Genomic DNA, 6,000 nt, shown 5'->3' on the forward strand with positions numbered 1-6,000 from the left:
GAAAGGTCTTCTGATTTTAAGGATGAATTTTACAAAACAGGAACATTTAGAACTTTTTAGAAAAACGAAAGAATTTATTCATTTGCATTAATCAAAGAAAACAACTTAAACTTTGTATCAATTATGATGATGAAATAAATGACGGAACCTCTAATTAATTAGCTTTGAACGCGATAAAACCCTTTCGGGATAGTTGCCCTTACTCAAATTAAAACTCTTTCGAGATGATAATTTGCCTAAGTGTTCAACAAAGTTTCCTTGTAATGATTTTGAATTCAAGTGCATATTAATGAAAACACCAGCCTCACTTATATTGGATTGGTTACCATAAGTGCTGCATAACGATTTGTCGAATAGAACGGACTTTATTAGATGAAATATAAATTGATACAAGTTTACAGAGAACAAGGAGCATCGAGTTCTTCGAGGGCGTGCAAGTGAAGGGCTTGATCGGTTCCGCTTCCTTGGGTTTCCTAAGAGGTTGTCAGGCTCAGGGGCGAACACTCTACTCAATCTTCTCGCTGTAACTTCGTAATAGGGATTCGGTCGGCCACTACCATGATGCAAACTAAAACAGGAACAATGTCTAAACGCTACTGAGTTGTAATTAAACTATAAACAATATGTGTACCTCATCTTGTTTTGTACAGAATCTAATTTCTAACTCTCGAAATGTGTTTACTTAGAACTTCGACATAAGTTCTACGCTCTGATTCTATATCTATATTATAACATTTCACAGCCACTTTTTCTCAACATCAACTTTTTATTTATAGATGTTGAAGGGTTGTGTTTGAAGTGATGTATCCGTTGGTTAAGAGTCGTGTCCGTTGTGAAAGGACGTCTTTATCCACTTGAACGAACGCGTTTCTTGGATTTTCAGCATGTGTTAAATGCTCTTTGTAAATTTTCTGCACTTACCGAGGATGGTAATCCGCGGCCGTGAATGACGTAGCATTGAGTTGAGCTTCGGACGAAGGGGAGAAATAGCTATACCACGCGTGTCGCGGCCGCGGGTTGAGGATCCACTGTCGCGGCCCGGTGATTTTTCTCACTTCTTAGCTTTCATTCGTGTCTTCGACTTGGCGCTTTCGATTTACGTCGTCTTTGACTCCTTTTGTAGGGCTTTTCTTCTGTTTTAGATCCTTTTTCGTTCCTATTTGGATTTTACCAAATATTTAGGTACCTTGCAAGAAAGAAAGATATTCGAGAGTAAAAGTAATCTAAACAGATATAAATAACACGAATTTGTAATAAAAATGATGTAAATGTTAATGATATTTTAGGTATATTTTGGGCTTAACACTTTCCTATTTGCTTCCCGAATTAGGGGGGTTAGCATATGGAGACCGATTTGGATTGAAGGGAGCTCCGTGCCAAATAAGGCTTCGTTCGCCAGATCAGCCATACGCAGCTCACGACAGCCAAACTCCAAACAGCAGCCACTTGAGCACCAAACCTGCATCGGATGAGTCTGTCAAAAAAATATCGAAATTGTCATTTTGCATTAGCCGCTGACTGAAAATAGACCCAATTTCCTACCAAAGCCGTCTTGCGAATGAACATTGCAGAAAAAGATGATCAATGCTTTCCACCGATGATAGACACAAAAAACACCGGGAAACTAGATGGATTCCTTTCTGCTGAAGAATGTTCTGTGTTAAGATTTTACCATACATCACCTTCTATAAGGTTATTGAACGGGACGGTGGGATGTGAGTTCCCCATACAAACCGGTGCCAATTAACCGGGGTCAGCTCCGTACAAAGGGCTTGATACATCTCCTTGACCGTGAATTTTCCTTTAGTAGAAGGTTTCCAAATGCACAAGTCACTGGGATCTAAGCCACGCGAAACCGCGAGAATATTACCCTGGACTGCCGTCGGGAGCTGGTCAATGTGGTGCCAGGACGAGTCAGTCAGGAAATGATCCACACTGCTGAACGTTTGCCGCTGACGTGCAGGTGACCAGCCGAGTTGCTCAGCCATAGTAGGGTGGATCCAACTGTCCGTCCAAAAGTTCAGACGGGAGACTTGACCAATCCACCAATGCGAATGGCCTCTCACTGTAGCATATGACAGCCTACAGGATGACGATACTGAAGAAGGTGCAATTGAAGGTTTCGGGACCCTGTGCTTGAAAAAAACTGACATTTCAGTAAGTTGATGATCCAGCTATCACCCTGTAGCAGATCCCAACTCATTTTCCCTAGCAATGCCTGATTAAAAAGCCTGTAATCCTTGATAACAAGCCCCCCGGCTTCCAAACTTTGGCAACCGACATGGCATGGCACCGTAACCAGCTTCCGTTTATCAGTGCAGCCCGTCCACAAGAAGTTCCGGACACATCTGTTTAATTTCTTAAGAAGGCTTACCGGCCATTTGTAGACAAGAAAAGAATGAACTAAGGCCCTTGTCACAGCAGATTTCACAAGAGTTAGCCTTCCTGCAAGCGAAAGGGCAGTCCCTTTACATTTACTGAATTGCCTAAGGAACTTGTCGGCCAGGCTGCAGGGGAACTGAGCTATTGGAGCTCCCTTAAAGACCGGCACACCCAAATAGGTGAACGGTAGCTTTTCCTCCTGGATCCATAGGAAATGCGGGAGGCGGTTCGCACGGGTTCGAGTGACAAATATACCAAGATAGATTGACGATTTGTTCCAACTCACCTGTTGACCCGAGACTGAACCATAAAATTGAAACACGGACTTGAGAGTGCGAATATTCCTCATGGAGGCAACCCCAAAAATTAGGACATCGTCAGTATACAGAAGATGGGAAAGAAAATTTGTTGCCACCGGAATAACACATAGGAGTGAAAGCTCCCTCAGTTTCAAGATTCGACATCCATCTGGAAAAAAAGTCCTCAGCGATTCCGAACAGAATAGGGGAAAGGGGATCTCCATGTCTAACTCCTCTCGAGCAACTAACATAGCCTTTGGGGGCTCCGCCCAGCATAACTGAAATCCGTGATGAGGATAGGATGTTAAGAATCCAATCTCTAAAAGTAATAGAAAACCCAAACGTTTCAAGAACCGTCAACAGGAAAGTCCAAAATAAATTAATAAAAACATATCATAATTTCTAAAATAATTGGAAAACAAAAAAAAGTAAAAAATTACTTTGGCAACATGAAAGTTGTTACTATTAATATAATATTAGCAACGATGGTATTGCTGTGCAATAGGAAAATATATAGCAACGACAGGTGTTGTTGCGAAACGTCAAAATAAACAGCAACAATAAATGTTGTTGCAAAATACCAACATATATAACAATGTTAAAACTTGTTGTGAAACGTTATAATATATAGAAACGCTGACACTTGTAGCAAAAGACAACTTTCATTCTCTCACCTACGATCAAGATTTCGCAAAGACAAAGCTTTCACAATAAGCGTTTTGTTGCCAAATATATATTTTTAGCAACAACAGAAAGTCGTTGCATAAACCTTTAGTAACGGAATGTATCAAAACGACCAAAAGTCGTTGCAAAATATGACATGTCGTTGCCAAACATATTTTTGGCAACAACTTTTTCTGTTACCAAAAATCAATTTTCTTGTAGTGATGTGATGTTGAAGATCCTATATTCTTTGAAGAAGCTGTTGAAGAAGAAAAATGGAGGATTGCAATGGATTCTGAAATTCAGTGTATTGAGAAGAACATGACATAGGTTCTAACAGATTTACCTAGCGGTACTAAGAAAATTGGGGTCAAATGGATCTACAAAACTAAGAGGAATGAACATGGTGAGGTGATAAAATACAAAGCACGCCTCGTAGCAAAAGGGTACTCGCAAAGGGAAGGAGTAGACTACTCAGAGGTTTATGCTCCAGTTGCAAGACTAGACATTGTTCGAACCATCACTGCAGTAGCCGCACACAAAGGTTGGAAAATATTTCAACTTGATGTCAAATGTGCTTTTCTACATGGTGAACTTAGTGAAAAAGTGTATGTTGAACAACCAAAGGGATATGTGAAGAAGGGAGAGGAGTGCAAGGTGTATCAACTTCATAAAGCTTTGAAAACATAACTACCTCCTTACTGCCTCCTCCACAACTGCCTCCACCACAACTGTCTCCTCCACAACTACCTCCTTACTCCCACCAAAATTCGTGATGTCTAGGTCCACGACCTCTAGTCCTGCATCACCAGTATTAGATGCGCCCAGACTATCCTTGTACATTATCTGCTCGTTGAAAACAACATCGATTGCAAATAATCTTCCTGTTTTGACTGTCCCAGAATCGATATCTGAAATCATTACCACCGTATCCAATAAACGTGCACTTAATAGACTTCACATCTAACTTACTTCTCTCAAGGGGACCAATATGAACATATGAATCACATCCAAATACTCGTAGAAAGGATAGATTTACCTGTTTGGCACTCCAAGCCTCTTCAGGAATGCCACTCTCCAAGGGACTCGATGGCCCTCTGTTGATCAAGAATGCTGCAGTGTTAACTGCTTCTGCCCAGAACATCTTCGGAAGTCCGCACTTCAGCCTCATGCTTCTAGCACGCTCACACAGAGTTTTGTTCATTCGTTCTGCAACTCTATTCTCTTGAGGAGTTCCTTTCAGAGTCTTCTCGATGCGAATTCCATTCTCAGCACAGAATTCCTTGAATTCCCTAAGCTCATACTCTCCACCATTGTCAGACCTCAAACACTTTACCTTCAAACCTGTCTCATTCTCAACCAGGGCCTTCCATTTTTGAAAGGAATCAAAAGCATCAGATTTCTTTCTCAGAAAATAGATCCACACTTTCCTAGTGGAGTCGTCAATGAGGGTCATGTAATACAAAGCTCCACCAAGAGATTTCACAGGTGCAGGACCCCATAGATCGTTGTGAACTAACTCCAACTTCTCTTTCTTCAAAGTTCTGCCACCCTTAGAGAAACTGACTCTTTTTTTATTCCCAAAGATGCAATCGTCACACAGCCCAAGATCAGCAGATTTCAGACCCGGCACCAGACCCTTTGAACATAGCACTTTCATCCCCTTTTCACTAATGTGACCAAGACGACAGTGCCACAAATCTCCATTGAAATTCTCCCTCATGACATCAATGCTATTGAAAACGTTGTCTATTAAGTACAACGATCCAACCTTCTCACCACGGGCAACCACCATGGCTCCTTTGGTCATTTTCCAAGCACCAGCTGCAAAGATTACACAATAACCTTCATCATCCATTTGCCCAATGGACAACAGATTTCTCTTTAGGCCAGGAACATGCTTTACTCCAGACAGCTTTATCACAGATCCATTCGGAGATTTGATCGAAACATCTCCCTTCCCTACAATCTCCAAAGGCTCATCATCAGCAAGATAAACCTTTCCGGATTTCCCAAGGGTATAGTTTTCCATCAAATCTGCACTACTACATGAATGAAACGAAGCTCCTGAGTCTAATACCCAAGACTCCAGAGGACTTCTTACACTCAATACCAGGGCTTCTGCTGCTGTTTCTGCAGTTCAATTACTCAGAATCAACGCATCACCAAAATCCTCGCTGGCTGAATTCACTGACTTCTCCTTCTGCGGTGCCTTGCATTCACTCTTGTAATGACCATTCTCATTACAATTCCAGCACTTGATGTGGCTCTTGTCCTTCGCAGGTTTCCCTCTCCCTTTGGACTTAGACCTGCCACGATTCTGCTTTGACCTGCGATTTGACCTGCCCCGATTCTCTGCATTCAAGGCTGATCCAGATGTGGAACCTGACTCTTTCCTGCGAATCTCCTCGCTTATAATCAAGTCTCTGACATCATCAAACCTAAGTTTTTCTTTCCCTGCTGAAGCACTTAGGGCAGTAACCGTGCCGCTCCAACTCTCTGGTAAAGAAGATAACAGAATTAGGGCTAATACCTCTTCGTCAAAATCAATATCTACATAACTTAATTGAGTGATTGTCATATTAAAATCATTCAGGTGCGTCGCCACTGCTATATTCTCCGTCATCTGCAGATTAAACAGTCGCCGCATCAGATG

This window comes from Euphorbia lathyris, chromosome 7, assembly GCF_963576675.1.
Source record: "Euphorbia lathyris chromosome 7, ddEupLath1.1, whole genome shotgun sequence".
Taxonomy (NCBI): domain Eukaryota; kingdom Viridiplantae; phylum Streptophyta; class Magnoliopsida; order Malpighiales; family Euphorbiaceae; genus Euphorbia; species Euphorbia lathyris.